General features: G+C 45.1%; 1 long non-coding RNA gene across 3 annotated transcripts in view; it reads right to left on the reverse strand.

Annotated features, from left to right (window-relative positions):
• Positions 1-18,856, reverse strand: part of LOC132694978 (uncharacterized) — a 37,183-nt gene extending 18,327 nt beyond the window's left edge. For all 3 annotated transcript variants that reach the window (XR_013556918.1, XR_013556917.1, XR_009617598.2), the window contains exon 1: positions 18,652-18,856. This is a non-coding gene — a long non-coding RNA (uncharacterized LOC132694978). The remainder of the gene's footprint in view (positions 1-18,651) is intronic.
• Between the last annotated feature and the right edge of the window lie 712 nt (positions 18,857-19,568).

Consider the following 19,568-nt stretch of genomic DNA (forward strand, 5'->3'; position numbering starts at 1 on the left):
ATAAAAGAATGGGTCTGTGACTTAAATTTCCAAAAGTACTTATCGACAGTTGAGACAATCTGGGAAAACCAAAACATGTATTTTTAAAATCTTGCCAATTCTAGCTATGGGCTCTGCCAGTCCCTCTGGATGGGGCAGGACCACTGTGTCTCCCTTTTATGGGTGATATGCCTGTTGGACCCGAATGAGGAGGAAAATGGAAAAATGAGGAAGGCACGACATCTTCCCCAGTGAGCAGCCTGCACACACATTTAGAATCAGCAGTAACATCTTTCCTTTGTGCTAACATTCCAGCAAATGACCTTTTCTTTATTAGCCGTGAAACTCCTGAAGTGTTCTGCTGATTAAAGACTTAGTATAGAGGCAAATGATTTATTATCATTTTTTTTTTAAATTACAAAGGCCCAAAGAGATTCTATTATTTGTCAGTAGCCACAAATTATTCATTTGCTAAGTGGCGTGAGAGGCCTATAATCCAGGCCCCTAATTAACCATGAAACCATATGCCCTGGCAATAAAACTTCAAAAATTATCTAGTTACACCAATGACTATAAGCACTATACAAGTACTTGATAAAAGCTCCAGGACAGCCTGGATGTGACTTATTAGCAAATGATAAACCAAGCCCTTTCTAAACAGGCGGGTAACAACAGGCCTTTCAAACACCTTTTCAGCATAACTTATCCTACCGGGTCCTGCTATCGCATAACCACAAGCACAAATGCAGTCCGCTCTCCCTTCTTTACGGATTCAAGATGGTGTGTAGATAGCAATTCTCAAAAAAGGGTTCTAGGAAGGTCAGCTGTGCTCTTCTCATTCATCAAAAGAAACTGAACCGTGAATACAAGTAATGTACTTAGTTTTAGACTACTTACGTGATTAAAACCATATCCCAGAAGAGAACTTGTAGATTTATCTTTTATCAAGTGTAGGTGGTCATGACATTGTTGTCCTAAAAACAGAAGTTGTCTTTTTTTTTTTTTAGCTGATCTTCCCAAGTGCTTCTCAAAAGTAACTGCTTCAATGTTCCCCAACTGATGTGAATTTAATCTAAATTCTATGATGAAGAGGTTCATTGTCATTTGCAATAAACCTTTGCCTCTTTATTTGCCCAACATGATGGCCATCTGACATCCTGGTTTCCTTCTTCTAGACCTTGGCCAGGACCCCAGCCATTGTTAAAACAGCACAGCGTATTCATACCTAATTTCAGTGGATGGTTGTCATCAGATACTCATGTAGTCCATTATCCCGCAAAAAAAAATTCTGGTGGCTATACTATTAAGCAATTATTAATTAAATGGAGTGTGATGGGATGCTTAAAGTGACCCCAAGATTAAACTCTCATTTGGACCTTGTTTGATGACTAACAACCACTATCACCAATCTGGAGATATTACAACAAAACTCTGCTGCTGACAAAAATATTAACCATGAATGATGAAAATTTTCAGCTGGGACCAGAACATCTGGAGTCCATTAAAACTGGAAGATTTTCCCTCTAAGTCCTGATTGCCAAAGTTAGAACCAACCACCCAGAAACCGTGGCCCTCATGCAAACTCAATGTTTATGTTTCATTAAAAATGATTTCAAGGATTTACATCTTGCTCTACATGGCCCAGTTCCCACAATTACAGCCTCTAATCTCACTGGACATATCCTTGTGCACAGCAACGTTCCTCCTCTCTCGGGCTTGGAAAGAGGAGCTTCCTGGGGAATAATTCCAGATTCCTTTTTTTTTGTATCTAGAGGCCAGTCAAGAGTCTGAGGAGCACAGCATCCTGAGATAAAGGAGGAGAAGAAAACTAGGATTCAAGACCCCACAAATCAATACTAAAATGTAAAAGACACTATGCTAGGATTTGCTCCCAAATATATAATAAATCTATAAGAAGCAAGAAAAATGACTAATGGAAGTTATATAATTTCAGCTATGTATTAGTGTTCTATTGTTCTCGTAACAAATCTCCACAGATTTAGTGGCTTTAAAACAACACAAGTTCATCATCTTGCAGTCTGAAAGTTAGATGCCCGACACAGGTCTCACCAGGCTAAAATCAAGGTGTGTGCAGGGCTTCCTTCCTTTGTGAAGATTCTGGGAGAAAAATCTACGTCTTTGTCTTTCCCAGTTTCTAGAGGCTGCTCACGCTGCTTGGCTTGTGGCCCCTTCTTTTATCTTAGAAGTCAGCAAGGTCACACCTTTCTGACTGCTCCACAGGTACATCTCCTTGATTAATTTGGGCCTAGCCACATAATCTAGAAAAATCTCCCCAAATCAAGATCCTCAACTCAATCACTTATGCAAAATCCCTTTTGCCATAGAAGGTAACATATTCTGGGCTCCGGGGATCAGGATGTGGACATCTTTGGGGTGGGGCATTATTCTACCTATCCTAAGCTACTTCTAGACTCCAGATAGTAAAGAAGTTTGAAATCCAAATTTCACCCATCTTCTCCCTCCTCATCATTCCTTTCAGAATTGAATTTTAGCCTGTTGCTTTTACCCTAGGAAACAGGAAAGAAGTTTTCACTGAAAAATGCCTTAAACATAGAGCAAACCCAAGTTTGAATAGTCCACAATTAACTTCTTAGCTGAAAGTTTTCCAAAATTTTCAGAGAGACAATTTATTTATTTTCATTTTTTTAGAGTTTATTTATTTGGAGAGAGGTGGGGAGGAGGGGAGGGGCAGAGAGGGGGAGAGAGAACCCCAAGCAGGCTCCACAGCTGTCAGCACAGAGCCCGACACGGGGCTCCCCATCTCATGAACTGTGAGATCATGACCTGAGCTGGCACCAAGTGTGGGAAGCTTACCGACTGAGCCGCCCAGGCACCCCTGGACACCTTAGTTGTTAAAGGGACAGTGCAGCTATTAAAAAAGCAACAAAACAAAGCAAAACAAAACAAAACAAAGCCACAAATATGATTTTCCCTATGTTTTCTGCTGCGAAGAGTGTTACCAAATATAATCTTCACTTATTCGTTCAACAAATACTTGCTGTTTACCAAGGCCTAGGTTCAATGCTATTTTGTGGATTTTCCTTACAGCAGCTTCCTATCTCTGAGAATCTAGCTGATATTCTCCCACTCTTATGACCTTAAATATTGACTTTAGTCAAGGGGTATCTGGGTAGTTAAAAAAAAAAAAAGACAGAAAAAGAATGTTCTAGTCTGTCCTAAAGACACCTGAGTTGAACAACAAAATAGGAGGATGTTCTCTTCTGAAGACAGCCGAACAGCTGTTCCAGCAAATATTAGGTATTCTTGCCATGAAAAATAATGCATGAAGGGTAAGTGAGCCATGGAGGCACACACGTTTCTAGACTGCATCTTAACCTACAATTTCCTACAGACTATCTGTCAATCTATCTATTTATTTATTTATTATGGTTTCTAACCAAACAGTAATAATATTCAAACCAGGAAATTTGGAAAACCCAAAAGAACATTTAAAAAAGCCAGTCATGTTGGAGCGCGTGGGTGGCTCAGTCGGTTGAGCGTACGACTTCAGCTCAGGTCATGATCTCACAGTCAGTAAGTTCAAGCCCTGTGTCAGGCTCTGTGCTGACAGCTCGGAGCCTAGAACCTGCTTTGGATTCTTTGTCTCCCTCTCTCTCTGCCCCTCCCCTGCTCGTGCTCTGTCTCTCTCTGTCTCAAAAATAAATAAAAACATTCAAAAAAATTAAAAAAAAAAAAAAGCCAGTCATGTTATACGTCAGTTATATCTCAATAAAGCTGGGGGGCAGGGGACAGTCGTAAGGCAACCATAAGGTAACAACTGACAACATAATATGTTTGAAACTAAACTCTCAATATTTTTCCCTATGCATATGAAAAATACATGTATTATAACCCAAAACTGATGTATATTCTTCCTTCTACAGTATTTCCTGTGCTGGTTAACAGGCACCGAAACAGAAATGGAATGGTTGCATCCTTTCATATGAATACACTATAGCTTTCTCCAAAGGTCACCTTCGGTATTGGATACCTAGTCTGTCTGCAAAATTCATTGTCACACATAATGCTTTAATGAACTTCCACATGAAATTCTTTGCAGACATCTCTTAATTCCTCTGGGTAAAGTCCTAGAAATTGAAATGCTGTATGAAGGAATGTACAGTTTCTAAAGTTTTTGATAATACAGCAACAAATGGCCTTAAAAAAAACAAAACTATGCTGATCAACACGTCTGCACTATGTAAAATTGCCAGGGAAACTTACCTGTCACCCTGGTTAAGAATGAGGCTTTTTTTTTTTTTTTTTTTTTTTTTTTTTTTTTCCTGAGAGTGTCAGAAATTTAGCATTGGGAAGGATTATTGAGGAAGGTCATCCAGTCTTTAACCTTAGTGGTATATAATACATTAGCCTCATCTGGTGAGATTCTAAAAACTGCCAGTCTCAGGCCCGACTCTTGGAGACTCTCATTTTATTAGTCTTGGGTGGAGCCTGGGCATGGAATCATCTTAAAGCTCGTCAAGTGGCTCTAATGTCAGGCAAGGCTGAGAGCCACTGAACTCAAGGGTCTTTTAAATGAAAGAACTTTGCAGATGTTTGGGTTCAGATGTAGGTCAAACAAATTCTTGGCTTTTTCCTTTAATTCTTTGACTTTACAAGACTATTTTTGAGAACACTGGGATACTTTATAAACCTCTTTAAGGGAATCACATATTTTTTTAGTGATGTCCAGGTGAACTAGAAATGGCAGCCCTGGTGCCATCACCAAGACTTCAGTCCGAGGGGAGAAAGTAGTTCCAGTGAGTGGTTTGGCATTGCAATCTGGTCAGGGATGGAGAGAGCCCACTGTGGACACACACCGAGTCTTAGAGGACAGTGTGAACTAGGGGGATAGGCGCGCCTTTGGAATTCAACATACTATTGAATTCTAGCCTTGTCGTTTGTTACTGGGTGACCCTGAGCAAACGCTTCACTGTTCTGGGTCACTGTTTTTCCATCTGTAAAATAAGGCTCTATTCCAACCACCTCATAGGGCAGGGGCGAGGTTTACGCTGGGATAATAACATATGGTTCCCAGGCACTGATCAAAGACAACCACCTTTACCAGCCAGGAGTGCTTCATGCATAGCTTTCTGTGCAGTGCACTTATTTCTTGATTTATTTTCAATATAAGGGGACCCACTTGTTCCGACTATACTCCCAGTTAGGTCACATGGGTTTTAAGACCAGCTTTGCCACTCCCTAGAGTGCAAGTCACAATTTCCTTGTTTAAACATCTCAAGGCCCCTCCCAACCTCAACAATCTCTAGAAGAGATCTTTTCCCCTGCTTGGAATTTTTGATATTCACATTAACTGTACTGTAAGAGAACATTCCATGGTACTAGTTAAAAAAAAAATCTGTAACTTATGGAGCGCCTGTTATGCACATATACATGTTATGGCATTTAAAGGTCACAACAAACATGGGAGGTAGATATTTGCATCCCCATCAATGGGGGAGGGAACAGATCCAATGAAAAATATTTTTTCCATAATTACGAAGTCAGCATTTGGCACAAATGAGATTTGAACACAACTTTATCACAGTGCCCTTGTCCCCAGCATGCTGAATTCCTAAATACTGCTGGTTATTACAACAGGACTGATTATTCAGAGATAAACTCTTCCTTCAGGGTTTTTCATTTTCCTCTTCCCTATTCTCTGACTTCTTACCAATTGTTATATTAACCCCTCCACAAGAGGTTTTGCAGAAATGGGAAAAACTCTAAATTCCTAGTGATCTTCTAGATTCCTTGGAGTGACCCATATCAGTATTTCCTGCCAAATTCTGGGGCACCTGGGTGGCTCAGTCGGTTAAGCGTCTGATTCTTGATTTCAGCTCAGGTCATGATCTCACCGTTCATGGGTTCTAGCCCCACGTCAGGCTTTGTGCTGACAGCATGCGAAGCCTGCTTGGAATTCTCTATCTCCTCTCTCTCCTACCCCTGCTCGCATGTGCACTTTCTCTCTCTCTCTCTCAAAATAAATAAGCTTTAAAAAATTTAAAAATACATATCCTACTAAATTCAAAGCAAGTATATCCCCAGCTCATCTTTTCTTAGCTGGATCCCCCAAATGTCCCAGACTACCCCAACCCTGACCCAAGAGCTGAGGAAGCAAGAATGGAAACCAATGGCAGTCTGAACAGATTCCAGCTAAAATAACTGTGCTTTTCTAGGTTTATAAAATATATGAACATGTAATCATATTGCTCAAGCCCCTTCCAGGGCATCGGAGAGGGTTCACTGAAATGAGGGGCCCCTAGGTGTTTGCTCCCTCAGCGGCAGGAGACCCACCTCCAGCATTTCCTTGCTCAATGGCATTTTGCAATGAGACTTGCTCTCATTCACACATGGCTACAGACACATTCATAGTCAAGAGGAAATAATGACTGCTATCAAATATGGTCTAATTTCTGTTACTGCTCTCATAACTGATGGATTTCCTTTCTTAAAATTCAGAATTATTTGATTTTAATTATTTGCAGCCATCACATGATCAAAGAACTTCAGGGCTAGAAACAAACAGAGGCACTACTAATCCACAAACCGTTTGGATTTCCAGGGATGAGAAAACTGAAGCCTAGAGAGCCTGTGTGACCCAGGCAAGCTCCAGAGACAGGCTCTTGTCCATAGCAGGGCACTGCTGAGCGCTTATTCTGCCCAGGAGAGGGAGAAGCACAGACGTGCTCACCGCCCTAGGGATTTTCCTCTGCTTGGGGAATCTGGATATATTTCAAGAAAGACAGTAGTTGATAAAAGTGAAATTATTGCCAGAGGCAAGAAGTGTGACTTCTACCCCATTCAATAGTTTTAACATTCAAAATATAGAAAGCTTATTAGCTTTACCTATCAAATGTGAGCCTCCTACCACTGATTCATCCAGCTTCTCCTGAACCAACTGGGCTATCAGTGCTGCAGAGAAGTCCCTTGGGGGTTGAAGATTATACGATTTGAAGAAACTTCCAAAGGTTCTCCCTTTTTATCCAAACTTTATTGTTTTTTGCCAGAAGCACTATAAAACTTTACTGCAACGGACAGGTCCAGTGTGTTTTATAAAGTACAGGTGTGTGTGTGTGTGTGTGTGTGTGTGTGTGTGTGTGTGTGTGTTTAAATAAGGCAGAATATAATGTTTCTGAGAATAGAAATACAAAATAGTTGAGCTAATCCCAGGAGGAAAATGACAACCCAATAAACTATTTTCCAAATTAACTGCATCCTCTAAAATAATTTTGTGGATCCATTTTTAAAGAGATCTTCACAAATACAGAAACTCCACATAATAAATCCATGTCAACATTCAAGAGCAAATGACTTGTTGCTTCTGGTCATGGTCTTAGGTGAGAAGGAAAATCTTGGCCAAACGACTTGCAGGAGATTATGGGAGGGGACAAAGAAGAAGTGGGGTGGGGACCCTCCCTCCAGCCTTAAGGTTTTAAAATCTTTCTTCTTTTTAAAACCGTGGAATCTTTCTTCACATGGACTGGCATGAGCTCAGCAGTGAAACACAATGGAGGAAGTTGTTCCAGTGAAGGCAGGGGTGAAGGTCTTGCTCCCCCATCTTCCCTTACATACACGGACACACAGACACACTCCCCCCAGTTCTATTTCCTAAGGCGCCTGTGAATCCCTAGAAGCCCCTTGAGGCGCAAGTTCTTTAAAGTCTAGTTAATGAGCACTACCAACAAATACAAGTTTAAGGAGCTTAAGGAGTCTGATAGCACCCACTTGCAATCATGCTGATGGATATGATGTGGAATAAGATTTAAAAAAAAAAACAACTTACTTGAAATTGAAAAAGATCAAAACTCTAGAATAGTGTGGTCTAACAGAACTTTCTGCAATGATGGAAATGTTCTGTGTCTGTGCTACCCAATACATTAGTCGCGAGCCACGTTTGGACATGGAGCCCTTGAAATGGGGCTAATGGGACTGGGAAATGAACTTTTAATTTTATGTAATTTCAATTAATGTAAATGTTAATGTAGACGGCCTCACATGGTTACCGGCTACTGAATGGCGCAGTTCTAGACCATTTCTCTTATGTAGGTAGAAATACAAGGAGAGACTTTGCAATGAAATACATGTCTACTCTCCTCGTGGAAGCATCTGAGGAAGCCGATCATTCCCTGCCCCCCACCACCTCATCCTTCTTAATCTCCTCTCTGTTCCACCAAAAGGAAGGCTCAAACAAGAGCTCTTCTGTATGAGCTTCCTGTTGCTGCTGTAACAACTTACTACGAGCTAATTCTTTTTCAGTTCGTGAGGTCAGAAGTCCACCCTGAGCCTCTGTGGGCTAACATCAAAGTGGTGGCAAAACCGCATTCCTCCTGGAGGCTCTGGGAGAGAATTTGTCTTCTTCACTTCCCTAACTCTCGAGGTTGCAAGCACTCCTTGGTGAAAACCCCTTTGTCTATCTTCACAGCCAGCAGTATGGCATCTTCCAGTCTCCCTCTGCTTCCATCATCACATTTTCTCCTCGGATTCTGACTCGGAACCTCCTGCCTCACCCTTATTAGGACCCTGTGACTACCTTGGGCCCATCTGGATAAGAAGAGATAACCTCCTGAAGCTCAAGATAAACTCAAGAACCTACTTTAATCATAGCCACAGAGCCCCAGTTGCCATGTTATTGGGCAACATATGCACGGCTTTCCAGGCTGTAGGCATCTTTGGTGGGGGGCGGGCATTATTCTGCCTACCACACCTTTTGTTGTGGATTAACTTGAAGTAAGGCTAGTGCCTTTCATTAAATTCATTAATGGCCAGATTCGAAAAGGTAGCCTTGGTTGGTAAGGCTTTACCGCAGTTACCCACAAGTGAGGTGAGGTTTTCTCACTCTTTACTTTAACCTGGAGGTTCCCCAAGTTTAGCCAGCATCAGATCACCTGTGGGCTTGTGAAACAGATTGCTGGACTCAAACCCCGGAGTTTCTGATCCAGCAGGTCTGGAGTGGGCCCAAGAAATTTGCATTTCTCAGCCAGGTGCAATCATTTTAAAATATGTCCATAAATTCTTTGACATCCCTCCTTTCAAAAGATGGAGTCTTACTTTCATCCTTTGGAGATGGGCTAGATTTTGTGACCCAATTCTAACTATATTTGATGGATGTGAGGGCATGTGATTTAAAGACAAGGCTCTCTCATTCTCTAAGCATCAACTTCCAGCCACAGTTGAGCCTTCAGATTACTGCAGCTTGCGGTAACAACTTGACTGCAACCTCCTAAGGAGCCCTGGGTCAAATTTCACCCAGATAAGTCACTTCTAAATTCCTGACCCACAGAAACTGTGTGAAATAAGACAAGTTTGTTGATACTTAAAGCCACTAAACTTTGGGGTAACTTATCACACAGCAACAGATAACTAATATGTCAGGTGGTGCTGATACCACTGGTTTGGGGACCACACTTTGAGAACCACTGGTCCAACCCACACACTGTGGAAGGCACTGACATTTCCCCTGCCTGCCTGGATATGCTTCAGAAAACCAGAGGAGGGTAATGTTCTTTGGTTTATATGCACTGCATATTCATTTTCTGTTTTCTGCAGACGTATTGTTACCAGCAGCCACTCTCTTGCGGAAGAGCTTTTACTGGGAAGAATAACAACAGTATGTCAACTGATAGCTCCACTCCAGAAGCCCATTTCTGTCTACTCAGGCATCAAAAATGTCCTGCACATGGGTGAAGAACCAGGCAGGTTTAAGGAGAAGAGGAAATGATTGAAAGACTAGACCATCACTCTGTCTCGCCCTCTATTCAGCCTGGAGGTGACGATGAAGAAAGAAAACAAAACTCTTGACAAGAGAGGGACGGATAGTACTAGGAGCCAGGAGAGCAAAGGGGTGTCCAACTGTTAAATAATGGGAAACCGAAGCTTCTCCCATTGTGTCGGAGAGGCCAGTTCCTGAGCCAGCTGTAGAGGAAATGGGGAGTTTACATTATCTGGGATGTCAGTAAGAACTGAATGGACACACTTCCTGTCTGGTTCTCCCCAGGGATCAGCAGCCTCTTCAGCAAAGATGCTCTTCCAGAGGTTTCATTTGTTGTTTACTTTCTCAATCGGCAAACGTGGTCCAAGAGGGGAAATACGGCTCCAAGAGGGAGGGAAGGGAATGGTCGTGGATACAGAGCGCCACACAGAAGGGAGCAGAGGGGGGCTGGGAGGCGGGGAAGGGTGGCAGTTCATCAGGATGGCTGTCTCTGATTCAGGCAGCGTCAGGCAAGCTGGCCAAGCTGGTGCATTTCAGCGATACCCGTTCTCTTTAATGGGGTGTCTCTGGCTTTTCCATTTATTTTATAGAAACTTAAAATATGACATATGATTCCATTTATGTGAAATTCTTGGAAAGGCAAAACTAATCTAGAGTGACAGAAAGCAGAAAAGCGGTTGCCACAGGCCAGTATTGAGGGAGGAGTGGGAATTTGGGGTGTGATGGAAACGTTCCATATTTTTGCTGTGCTCGTGGTTACCCGGGTGCACACATCTGCCACACTTGATTGAACTGTACGCTCAGAATGGGTACATTTTATTGTACGTAAATTATATCTTAATAGTATGGATCTTAAAAAAGTATGACTCATGAGGAGCCCTCTGGTGGGGCATCAAAGACTGGTTTGGCAAAAACAAGAGTTATCTGGTAGAAAAGGGATTCAAATAGTTGTGTGTGGTCTGAGAAATGGAACCAGAATAAATGTGTGCATGCTATAGGAAGCAGATTTCTATTCAACGTATTTATGTCAGTCATTTAACAAAGGTTCATTGAAAGCCCTATCTGTAAAGGTCTTTAACTCTCAGATGTAAAAAAAATAATAATAATAATAAATAATTTGGCTTCTCTATTACCCATTTTCCATTTAAAAAGCCAATCTTTCAAAGAATGGAATATCCTTTGATTTGAGGTTTTCCCATCTTCCCGGAGGTCGTGTCTGACTTCTAGCAGGTTCTCTTAGTGCCGAGGCATTGAGGAGATGTCTAGCCCTCAAGGCCTACTCCATACATCCATGCAGGGATCTTCCCATTCTCAGCCTTGGCCATGAGCCACGTGGTTGAAGAGCTGGCGCTGGCTGCAGTCCACGTAACCTTGACCTTCTGTGCCATCGCTGAGCCACGTTAAGGGAGGGCATCATGGTCACTCTGCTGCTTTTGTGCCATGGTGGATATGGGGTATCCCACACCCAGCTCTTTGCGAGTCTGTCTCTCACCCATGTGCCTAGAACTGTGACAAAAACACAATATGTGTGTGGTGTTGCTGCTTCCCAGGACGCCACCTTGCAAAGTGGACCCCAGGTTCTCCAGTCTTGGGTCCCCCGAAACATCCTGGAATCGTGGAGACGTGGCCTTAGCCTAGTGGTTAAGAGCAACAACTCTAGACCCAGACCCCTCGTATCCTTGCTCTGCCAGCTGCTGGCCATATCACTGGGGGAAGCATTCATTTCTTCTGTCTGAGTCTCTGCCATCTGGGGGAAGTCATAGTTCTTGGTCCACAAGACGCAGTGGGGGGTCTGATGAGGTAACACCCGAAGCTCTTAGAAGCATGTGTGGCACGAGGCTCTTGCTGACGGACATTCCACACCTCTGCACGCCCTGCCATTACAGTTTTTACCTTTATGGCTGCTTCTCTCTCTCCTTGAGCCACTCCCTCGCAGAGAGAGGGTTTTGCCTCTTGGGCACCTGGTATAATCTCTTTAATGGTCCCGGTTTGAGAAAACACTTAGTCCAAAGGCTTTTCTTTATTTTTTCCTGCTTTCCCCTCTATGCAGGCCTCTCCCTTGAAGCAATAAGGAAAGAATAACTGCTTGAAAGAGCATAGGGAAAAGAGGGAAATACGGACAGAAAAAAGTTCATTTGTATTGATGTCGTCAAATCCAACACGACATCAAACACATTCCATTTTCATTAAAATGCAGGGAAAGGTGCATCTTACAGTAAATGAAATTCTGCATTTCCTTCTACACAATATAGTATCTGTTCTACGCAATACCCTGATGAAGGAAACCAGTAGGAACCCTGATCAGGGTTCAGAGGAAGAGATGTGGCTTGAGTTATTCCGGTCAGAGGAAAGCTCAGAACCCTGAGCTCAGAACTCTTTATGAGGGCTGGGAGGAAGAAAAGGTTTCTCTTCTGTGCGCTGTGGTAGGAATATTGGTACAAAGCCTAGCATAACCGTAGCCATTCGCTATATGAGTTTCCCAGGATTGTCATAACAAATTGCCACAAACTGGATGGCTTAAAACAACAGAAATTTATTCCCGTACGGTTCTGGAGGCCAGGTGTCGGCGGGTTCGATTCCTCCTGGAGGCTCTGAGGGAGCATCCATCCTGGGCGTCTCTCCTACATCCTGGCAGCCACTCCAATCTCTGCCTACATCACCATGTGGCCTCCCCTGTTTTTTTTCCCTTCTCCGTGTCTTCTCCTCTTCCTCTAAGGACACCTGTCATTGGATTTAGGGTCCATGAAGATACTCCAGGATGATCTAATTTTAAGATCTTTAATTACATCTGCAAAGATCCTTTTTCCAAATAAGGTCCCATTCAAAATTCCAGGTGGACGTATATTTTGTGGAGCCATCATTCAAGCTGCTGCAGAGTAGTTAAAACGTAAGGGTTTTCTGACTGGGCTTCTGGGAACCTACATGATACTCAAGAGTACATGGCTGATGTTCAGTACTTTCCAAACGGCAGGTTTTGAAAGGCAGTGGACATCTACTACCTGGTTGAAAGCCGGGAAACGAAATTAAAGGAGAAAAGAAGGGCCAGGTACTCGGAAGAAAAACATAACTTTAGAGCTTTCCTAAATCTCTCCTGGTGCCCAACTTATATCATTTCTAAATATTTAACCACATGTCAGAATTACTGTGGTCTGAGTCTTTCCACCCACACAGAAAGGGCTAGAAACTTGACCATGGCCAGACAGCCATTCCTTCCATGAAGCTCAGGAAGCAGACGGGACATTATAGCCCTATAGGTTCCCGGATACTTGTTTAAATAGGCTTCCCTTGCCCTGCCCTGCCCCAAATCTGTTTTGTAACTGTGATCTCTCATTCCTGCTTCCTAGGAAACTTCTCAAAGGGGTAGCCCTCAGCTCTGGCTCCATTTGAGCCCCCCTGGTGACGTCTCAGACCTCAAAATATTTAGAGAGGACAGCGGCCTTATTCTAAGAGTGCCTTTGCCAGTCAATTTAACTGTCAAGTGACAATTTAACTCTTCTTGAAAGGCATATGGGGCATATTATGTACAGATCAGGATGCTTTAGTTTGGAAGGAATAGAAATTCGAACTTAAAATGGCCAAGACATTAAAAAGAATTTAGTAGGGCTCACAAATAGAAGTCCAGATGTATGATGGGTTTTAGACTTGGATTGATCGGGGCTCTGGCCCCATTTTTCTGCAGTTCTCTTCTTTTCTACACGTTTCGGCGGGCTTTCTTCTTGGTAGCAAATGGCTACAGTTATTCTAGGCTTTGTACCAATATTCCTACCACAGCGCACAGAAGAAAACCTTTTCTTCCTCCCAGCCCTCGTAAAGTGTTCTGAGCTCAGGGTTCTGAGCTTTCCTCTGATTGGAATAATTCAAGCCACATGTCTTCCCCTGAACCAAACAGGTAGGATTATTCTGATAGGTAGGATTGATTAGATTAATGAAGGCCCACCCCGAGCAGGAATGGGGACAAACCCCCAAACCAAATGTGGCTCCACCAGCAGGGAGAGACGAACTGGCTGTCAAAGAGGCAGCACCCAGTGTTCCTCTACCCCCCCTCGCAGCCAAGCAGCTGACGTTCTTTCTAGAAGCATTCCTTCCTCCAGGGGTTCACAAATGTGCTTTACACTTTGCAAAGGATGTTCATTTGAAAATCACTGTGACGTAGCAAATCACACAAATATTTGGCATGGAGATAAAAAAAATCATCTAATGACCTGTGGTCCTTTCAGAATTAATTTTCTCTGATCCGAGGCATGGTACGATGAAGCCCCAGGTCCCCAGTCTGTTTAAGAAGGTGTTTGTTTGTTTAATTAATTTATTTATTTAGAGAGAGCGTGCACACACGCAAGTGCAAGCCGGGGAGGGGCAGAGAATGAGGGAAAGAGAGAATCCCAAAGAGGCTCTGTGCTGTCACCAGAGAGCCGATGCTGAGCTCGAGCCCATGACTCTGGGATCATGACCTGAGCTGAAATCGAGTCAGACACTCAACTGGCTGAGCCTCCCACAGGCCCCAAGAATATGTTTTTGATTACTGTGAGGTTTGCCCATAACAACAAACATCTTTTAAATTTGCCTCTAAGAGGTCATAAGATGAAGGAAGAAAAATAGATAACAAAATTAACCCAGGAAAGAAAGAAAGAAACCTAGTTTTTCGCCAATGGATGATGTAATGGCTATTTTGATGTGTCAATAGGGGCGCCTGGGTGGCTCAGTCGGTTAAGCATCTGACTTTGGCTCAGGTCATGATCTCGTGGTCCGTGAGTTCGAGCCCCGCGTCAGGCTCTGTGCTGACAGCTCAGAGCCTGGAACCTGTTTCAGATTCTGTGTCTCCCTCTCTCTCTGACCCTCCCCCATTCATGCTGTCTCTCCCTGTCTCAAAAATAAATAAACGTTAAAAAAAATTTAAAAAAAAAAAAGAAAAAAAATGATGTGTCAATATAGCTGGGCCACAGTGCTCATGTACTGCATATAGATATAGATATACATATAGATATAGATATAAATATAGATATACCAAACATTATTCTGGATGTTTCTGTGAGGGTGTTTTTGGATGAGATTTACACTTAAATTGGTGGACTCTGTGTAAACCAGACTGCCCTCTAAGTGTGGGTGAGCCACATCCAATCACTTGAAGGCCCAAATAGAGCAAAAGGCTAACTTAACATCCCCCAAGCGAGAGGGAACTTTCCAGAACAGCTTTCACTCTCCCTGGCTTTCAGCAGATGCCCTCGGACTCAACTACCGCTTGCTGAGTCTCCAGCTTGCTGGCCTCATCCATCAGATGGAGACTCACCAAGTCTCCACAATCGTGTGAGCCAATCCCTTAAACTAAACCTCTTCCTATAGGTAGCCCCATCCTATCGGTTCTGCTTCCCTGGAGAGCCCTGACTGGTACAGATGGTGATAGACACGAGCGTCCCCATGGGAGGGGAGGTTACAATATTTGTCCTGAGAAGTGGGCGGTTCCGGTAATTACTGCTGCGTGACAAACTATACCAAAACTTAGTGACTTAAAACAACTACCTTACTTTTTCCCAGAATTCTTGACAGCTGAGTGGTTCTTCTGTCGGTGTCACCAGGGGTCACTCGTATGGGCACACTCAGCTGGTTTGCTAGTGGCTGGGCTCAGGCGGCACGTGGAGACGGTCGGACTTCTCTCTACATACCTAGTGTCAGGGCCCCTCTCTCCCTGTGACTTTTCCACGTGTCCCTGCAGTGGTCTATGTCAAGGCAGCCTGACCTCTTACACAGAAGCCCGGGACATCGAAAAGGGTAAAGCAGGAGCTGCGAGGTCTTCTTGAGGCTAAAGCCCGGAACTAGTGCAAGGTTAAATTCCATCGCAGTTTATTGGCTAAAGCCAATTACAAGGACAAGCCTCGATTCAAGGCGAGGGCACCTCCCAAGGGCCTCCATACTGCAAGTATGGTTTATGGAGCCCCATGATCTTATCTGATTGACACCGCAGGCTAAGCGTGCCATTCTGCAAATGGATCCTTCGGCTCTATCACCACAGAAGAGAGGTTGAGATCTCCTGGCCTCAAACAACATACAGCAGCCAGTGAGAAATCCATGTGATGGCCTATAGGTTTCCTCTCCGGCCCAAATACTCAGGCTCCCTAAAGCCTAGCGGCACCTGTGAGCGCTCTCTTTTCCCATTAGCCTTCTTCAGTACCTACTGTCCCTACATGTATCATTTCACTTTCCCCGCCCACACTAATCTGGTGACTCGTATTACATGACTGATTATGACCCGATTCTCTCTAAAAATGGGGAATGGAAGATTAAAGTAATTAACCGGCTCCTTCAGGCAGGCTATTTCCTATATTAGGTCTTAATGCCTTCATTTTATCATTCAAATAATCAGGTGAAAGCTGGAGCTTTGGAAACATTGTCCTTAGAGGACCTGATTTTGCCCTTGGCTTCTGGACCCCAGCTTGCCCGGCAGGCGTTGTCAGCAGAACCCCATGTAGCATCCAACTCGCAGATACACAGAGCCCATCTGAGCCACCGTGAATGTCACGAGTCATCCGTGAGAAGAGCATCTAGGAATCCCTGACGTCCAGGACAGGAGGGTCTGGGGAGCACACACTGGTGGGAGGGGGTGGATTCCAGGCCAGCGTGTGGGTCACTGGGGGTTCTGGACCTTCTAGGCACAAGAAATCCATGCTCAACCAGAACCTTCTCCAAGACTCTGACTGACGATGCCCAGGACGTGGCTACTTGGCTGAGCCTCTGGGAGCCCAAGAAAGAAAGTGAAGCCTTGAGGAACACATTTCAAACCCATTCCATAGCTCCTGGCAGAAAGAAAGTCTAAATTTAGATTTCTGACCAGACGGTTTCAGACACAATGTCTTACACGACAGGAAATAAACAGGATTTCAGGAGAGAGGGGCCGGCTCCTCACCCACGGATGTATCTACCACACGGGAGGGGACACGTGTCAAGCACTTCTTACAGATGAGGCTCCGTGGAAGAGGAAGGGGACGTCACAAAGAGCAATAAAGCCGACCTTGCTTTAAGAAGCCTTTGGTCCAACAGACGTGGGTCCTACCTCTGCAGCCCGGGTCCTGCCTGGCTTTGGGATCACAGAGGGGGCCAAATGTGCCGGGAGATCATTCTGACAACAAGAAGGTTAGTCCTGAAAGAAGTGAGAGTCAGCAAGATCTTAGCAGGCAAAGCCATGGGCAGAACAGAGCCATGCAGGGTGGCTGGGTGAGGGGGACTGGCACCTTACCTACGTTCTATAGTCTTTCACCTTCTTGTCTCACCTGACCCTCACCTGACCTTTCACCTTCTTGTCTCACCTGAGCATCACTGCCTCTTCTGCCGAGGAGGACACTGAGACCAGAGAGGTGACGAGGCTGCCTTCAGGTCACACAGCCAGTTCAAGGCAGGACTGTGCCTCAGTCACGGCACTCAGGCCGCAGAGATCCCGACACAGGGGAGACAGGGAGGAGGAATGTCAGTCTTCTCCCCCAGAACAGGCATCCTGCCAAGTCCAAAAAGCAAAGTGCCTTGAGTGGAAGACAGCCCGCAGGTGAAGGCAGCCCCCTGGCCATCTGCCCAAGGGAGGCTGGCACAGTCGCCTCTGACCTGGGGACAGCGGCCTCTCCTGTCCCAGACAACAGCACCTGCTCGCCTGATCAATCACCAGGCAGAGGAAAAACAAACCTCTGACAGCCCCACATCCTTCTGAAGCTCTCCCCAGACGTAGCGCCCACGGCAACCAAACAGAGGGCCAACAGCACCATCCCGACCGCCCTGAAGAACCCCACAGAATGCAGGTGGAGACATGACCGCAGTGGGACTGCCCACCTAACTGAGCACTTACTATGCGCCAGGCGTCACACCAAGCGCTTGCAGTGGGTTACCCATTTAGCCTTTCCACAGCCCTGGGCGGGAGTACCGTTACTACCCCACGCACCAGCTATAACCTCCACCCTGGAACTTCCCCTTCAGACACTCCAATAACACCTCCCCTCGGGAGAGCCTAGCAAGTGACAACAGAATGCAAGCGCTGGGAGACCGAAGTTTGTGTCTGTTTTGCTCACCGATGTCACCCAAGCTTCTAGGACATTGCCAAGCACGTGGCAGATTTTCAATAAATATTTGTCGAGTGAAGTAAAGAACCATAAAACCACCCTAAGATGCACATGCTGAGTTGGCCAAGCAATTTGCTCCCACACGTTGGTCCTGAGGGTTGAAATTCAGAATTTTCCTTACTAAAGCCTAAGAGTAAAGTCCCTCGATGCTGTAATTCTATATACAATGTGATTGGTGAATGAGCCACATGCTCAGCCCCAGCCCTCGTTCACAGGGAGAAGGTTACAGAGGGAAGGGGACATACTTATTTGCCCCCAGGCTTATTTGCCTAAGGTGCACTTGGTCTGGCTGGACCCCTACCGCTCTGTCCACCGCCCCCAGGGTCCGGATTCACCTGCTCAGATATACCCCAGCCACAGGGAGTGTAGAATTGGCTTGAAATAATATGTGCCCCTGAGCAGTAAGAGGGTTCCTCCCACACTGGCGTTTTGCTAGGTCTACACAATCTGCCAAGTGAGTGCGTTTGGCTCTCCAGATAAATGAGGAGCCAAAGGGTGTCTTTCTGACTGTGAATTCTTGGCATTTTTTTCACGCTTCAAAATAAGCAAAGTTAACACTGCCAGTGTTCTCTGGCACCGCTGAGGGCTGTTTAATGAATAAGAGAATCACAGATCGTGGTGGTAAAAGGGCCTCAGAAGTCACCTGATGCGGGGGTTTTCAACCCTTTTAGTCAATGGAATCCTTCTTTCAAACATAACCTTACCCTGAAATTTATCATTGTATACTATCGATCATATCATATCATATCCTACAGAACACACATGAGATTATATTACAGGAGAGAAGCCGGCAGTGCTGTGGATAAAGTCAGGGGGCAGCCGAGTCCCCTCCCCCCCGCCCTCTCTTACCTTTCTTCCTTCTGGCAGCCAGTATGGGTTCCAGAAACACCAGTCCAACTTCACCCCCTCCCTAATGCAATGGGAAACAAAGGATCGGGGAGGTGAAGGGACTCGTCCAAGGTCACACCGCTAGGTAACGACCATGCTAGGGCTTGGGGTTAGCACTCGGTGTAGCGCGGCGCCCACACACACCCACTTTCTACGGCCCGGCGCCTGCGCACACCCAATTTCTATGGCCCGGCGCCTGCGCAGCACACCCACTTTCTACAGCCCGGTGCCCGCGCAAACCCACTTTCTACAGCCCGGCGCCTGCGCACACCCACTTTCTACAGCCCGGCGCCTGCGCAAACCCACTTTCTAACCCTTGCACTGGAAGAAACACCTGCCGGCGCCGGGCAAGTGTGCCAAGAGGATGCTCCGCCTGCGTTGGTTGAGGGTGTTGCTTATGAAAGACAGTAAGGGCTACTTTAATATAAAATCTCAACTCTAAGGCAGAGTGCCCCAGCTCCTACTTTGGACATCTGAAAGGTGACAGAACACTCCCTGGCCTTAACTTCTCGTGTCCCGAGGAAACCTTAGTCCTCAAAATGGGCTCTTCAATGGCAGAGAATGCACAAACAAAACAGTCTTTTATTTATCAAAAATGAGGCACTGGGAGTCATGTTAGGGAACCCAGCCTGCGCTCACCCTTGTGCAACCATCAAGACACAGTGTCCTCCCTGTGAAAGGCATCACGTGATTCCCTAGACTCTCGAAACTTCCTCTAGCTCAGAGATGCTAAGAGCCTAACAGATACAGAAAACAAATAGCTTCTCCCCCAGGTGGAGGAGTCTCTTCTCATCCTGTCTCCTACCCAGGCAGGGAAAGAAGTGTAACCAGATGAGCGGGGGGCCACAGTCAGGGCCATGTGCCCTCCCGTGAGCAGA

Source organism: Panthera onca, chromosome B4 (assembly GCF_046562875.1).
Source record: "Panthera onca isolate mPanOnc1 chromosome B4, mPanOnc1 haplotype 2, whole genome shotgun sequence".
NCBI lineage: Eukaryota > Metazoa > Chordata > Mammalia > Carnivora > Felidae > Panthera > Panthera onca.